The following is a 5,000-nucleotide window of genomic DNA, read 5'->3' as shown; positions in this document are numbered from 1 at the left end:
TTATATATATATATATATATATATATATATATATATATATATATATATATATAGATAGATAGATATATGTATATATATATATATATATATATATATATATATATATATATATATATACTATATCTATATCTATATCTATATCTATATATATATATATATTATATATATATATATATATATATATATATATATATATATATATGGTGTTTATATATATCTATATATATATATATATATATCTATATATATATACTATATATTATATATAGATATAGATTTTAGATATAGATATATATATATATATACTATATACTATATATATATATATATATATATATATATATATGTATATAGTATATTGTATATGTGTGTGTATATATACACACACACCAGTCAGTAACGAAACGTTATGTGGGGCAAGAATTCCTTTGCATCTCCCCCACACAAACATATTGTCTGTTCTTTTCAGTCCCCTGATCAAATAAAATGCATAATTTATAATAATTAATATGTATAAATTTCATCACCACCGAAATAATTTATACACGGAGGCGAAATACAAATAAAGCCATTTCCATCGATTACAAGTTTTTCACATCCAAATATTAACCCATACCGAAGAGATCCCTTTCAAAGGACACAGGAGTTTTTTGAAAACTGTATATTAAAAAATTAGAGTGAATCCTTTTGCTAAAATAACTGGATCACTGAATTCAAAACTAGGTCACTAGTCCTACCTATTGGTTAACACTGAATCAGAATTGAAACTTAAATTTTCGAGCGAAGATGCAATGAATTACTACCCTAATAAGTTACATTTTAATGTGCTTACTTATTCATTTGTTAAATTATTTTTTTAATAAGTGATCTATTCTTTCTGTATTACCTGTTACCTTCTGTTACTTCTTTCAAATAAACACCATATTCTTTGGAAGCTTGAATTTCAAGTCAATAGCCTCTGTCTTAGGTTTGTTCATAAGAATAGGGTTTATCTTCTGAATAATAATAATAATAATAATAATAATAATAATAATAATAATAATAATAATAATAATAATAATAATAATAATAATGATGATGATGATGACCGCTTCTAAAAAAAACAAAGGGAAAAAACTTTGGAGATTCAAGCCATTTCCATCGATTACAAGTTTTTCACATCCAAATATAACCCATACCGAAGAGATCCCTTTCAAAGGGGAAAACACAGGAGTTTTTTGAAACTGTAATTTTTTTTTTTTAAAAATTAGAGTGAATCCTTTTGCTAAAAATAACTGATCACTGAATTCAAACTAGGTCACTAGTCCTACCTATTGGTTAACACTGAATCAGAATTGAAAACTTAAATTTTCGAGGGGGCGAGCGAAGATGCAATGAATTACTACCCTATAAGTTCATTTTAATGTGCTTACTTATTCATTTTGTTAATTATTTTTTTAATAAGTGATCTATTCTTTCTGTATTACCTGTTACCTTCTGTTACTTCTTTCAAATAAACACCATATTCTTTGGAAGGTTGAATTTCAAGTCAATAGCCTCTGTCTTAGGTTTGTTCATAAGAATAGGGTTTATCTTCTGAATAATAATAATAATAATAATAATAATAATAATAATAATAATAATAATAATAATAATAATGATGATGATGATGACCGCTTCTAAAAAAACAAAGGGAAAAAACTTTGGAGATTCAAACGGTGACGGAAAAATATATCGTTTTGTCTTTAGCCGGGAAATCTAGACTCAGCTGTGAAAGCGAAGAAGAAAAAAAAATTCATTCACCCAAACTGAAACGGTTCTGTCTTTTTCAATTTCGCCTAATTATTTACTTTTCTTGCGTGCATGAATTTTACCCGATTTTTTTTTCATGGCAAGAAAACGAGAACATAAATGACGTAATGGTACACTAAATGCTGAAATGTTAATGTATACAAGACTCTCAATAACTGACTTTTTATAATATACAGCAATATATTATAAAAAACCATTAAGTACTTATACATATACCAACAACAATCCTATATAAAAAAGGGGGAGGTAACTAACATAAACAATTACTCATGCCTTGGACATTTTTTTCGTAATATCTGACTGATAGTGAACTATTGATTTTCTGGATATCTTTTATCTTGCTGTCCAACCACTCCAACGCCCTCTTTTCCCTGTTTGAAACACCAAATGGCAGACAGCGCCATAGTTCTTGGCTTGGCAGGATAAATTTTACAGAATCACCTCAGAGAAACTGTGATTAACGGTAGGATGATGGCGTTTGATATGAGTGAGGCCCAGAAAGGATCGTGAGCCCTGTAAAATATGGGACACGAAGTACCATTCATAGAGGAATAAAAAAATTCAAATCAAAGTATGCAAGAAGAATCACTGCCTTCTACTGTATGTAGTTCATTTGGGAACCTCAGATCATTTTGATACAATTCGCAAATAAAGACAGCATCATTTATATTACCTTTATATTAACATGTTTACTATCTGTTTCTTGCATTTATTATGTAGCTGTTCTTGTCCTTGCCTACCTGTCTGTCTGTCTGCCTGTCTGTGAGTGTGTGTGTGCATGCGTGTTCATGTGGTTGAATGTTTATGGGACGGTATTCGTATGTATGATTGCTTTTGTTCCTATCCAGGTTGCAAGCTAAAAAGTTTTGTGCCATCATCGATATTTGTATTCCAATAAAATAAATGGCGATGAGATCTGCATATACACATCCATTTAAAACATTCAAATCTGTGACACGAGATTAAATATCATATCAGACGACTGAGATCTCCCGTCCTTTTGTCACGCAGCTAAAAAGGAAATGAACAAGGTCGGCCTTGAATTAAGTTCCCCGGAGGAGGTCGAGGGTCTGTGATAGGGATGGATCTCCTGTCTTCTTCATAGATGGGGAAGCTGATAACAGATATAAATGATACAGGGACACTTTCTGTCGTTTGGTCATCTGAAGGTTTTTCTTTTCTGTTGTTGAATCAGTGTCGAGTTTTCGTCTTCGACGTGAGATGTTTCGCAATGAAAGAGAAGCGTTTTCTTTGCTGGATCATTGTCACATTTTCGTCTTTGAAATTAGATTTTTCACAAAAATAATTTTTTTTTTAATCAATATCACATTTTCTCCTAAAATCGGATGTTTCTGGCTGAATCATTGTCACATCTCCGTCTTTACCCTCATCTATAGGTTTACGGACGCGTATATAGCACAGTTTTCAACTTAACACACAGCTCTACGTATCAACTACATAATTAACATTATCTTTATTTTACTTAGCTGCTACATTAGCGGAGAAACATTTCTGAACAGATCTCTTGACATATAGACTCACGGACGCGTATATGGCGCAGTTTTCATCCACTTTGAATGATTCCCAGCGAGCGGGGGGAGTTAGGATTCATAACACAGGAAGGATATTGGCGAAGCGAAAAGGGAGTGGAAAACTAAGTGAGTTTGGGGTCATGACTGGAAACTATGCAGCAGTGACCAGGCACCTCCACACGTCCACTCTCTCTCTCTCTCCCTTGGCTGTTTGGTTGTGTTGAGGACAAGGGCCTAGTCAAAAGGTGGTAACAGGATGATGGGAAGATACCTGAATTTATAATATATATTGGTGACGGAAACGTAGTCGTCCTTTTGTGAATCCCTGTAAAGTCAAATTAATTCAGTCTCTTCCTTGGCTGCTTGGTCGTGTCAAGAATAAGCGCGTAGTAAGAGAATGGTAAATAAATTATGGTAAACTACGTGAATTCATAATACATACTGATGCCAGAAATATATTCGTCCTTTTGCGAATCCCTGCTGGCAAAATCTGATCGACGAAAGAAATTCAGAGAGGAATGAATACCTTTATTCTTCCAGAATACAGCCTCTGGTAAATTCTACGGGTTTATCACACAGTACTTTAATACCTACACGTTGTTTAAATGTTGTTAATATATTTCTATTTGCGTAATATGAACATTTCCCAGTTTTCGACCATTATTTAATGCGATACAGAAACGAGTCATTAAGACAATTGAGAAGACTCAATGTCAGAAAAATTAGCGCGATGCAGCCATCATTTTTAACAGGAGCGAATTAATCTTATATTGACTCTTCTCAATTTTTCTTAGACTCGTTTCTCATCTACGTTAATACGTTAATAATACGGCAAAGACTAAAATGCTAACATCTTTTCAACGACACTTATATATTCTAGACAATACGGCGTAATAATCCCGTAGACTTTAACATCAGAGAAAATTCTGACGCAAAATGTAAACTACTCAAAAATGATGGCCCAAGAAAACTAATGAACTTTGAAGACTTGAGCATGACGGAAAGAATTTGATCCTTACAACAGGAAAGTAATAGAGCGACAAAGACAAAAGCAGGAGCTTAAATAAAATGACAACAATTCTCTCGCGGTGTCAACAGGAGGCACACAAAGGCTGCCGGCTTCATCAAAGTGGACAAAAAAAAAAAAAAAAAAAAAAAAAACAAAAAAAAAAAAAAAAAAAAAAAAAAAAAAAAAAAAAAAAAAACTCTGTAAACAGCTCTATTTTTGAGTGTCTTCATAGGAAAGGAAGCCGACATCCTTCTTATGTCATTTATTCGGGACCACGACTGTTTGAACGCTCGTTTAGTTAAAGGAGAAATTAAGTGAGAAAGGATGCGCTATTTCGTAAAACAATTAAATAAATAAATGAATAAATAAAAAAAAGATACGCAAAAAATATTTTGGGTGTAAACAAGGATACAAATTACTCAGAGGATGGCGACGTAAAACTTGATTGTAGGTTGAAATATACATACATACATACATACATACATACATGCATGCATACGTGTCTTCATGTATTTACAATGGATGACGGCTGATAATTACAGTTGTGTTCAGTTCTTATCATGTGGAATGTATCTGCGATAATTACTTTGTTAAACTTTTCTTAGCAGATATTTGACAGTTATGAATCTTATTAATCTCTCTCTCTCTCTCTCTCTTCCTCTCTCTGT

This window comes from Macrobrachium nipponense, chromosome 18 (assembly GCF_015104395.2).
Source record: "Macrobrachium nipponense isolate FS-2020 chromosome 18, ASM1510439v2, whole genome shotgun sequence".
NCBI lineage: Eukaryota > Metazoa > Arthropoda > Malacostraca > Decapoda > Palaemonidae > Macrobrachium > Macrobrachium nipponense.
The sequence above is the reverse complement of the archived record's forward strand: the minus strand, read 5'-3'. Positions refer to the sequence as shown.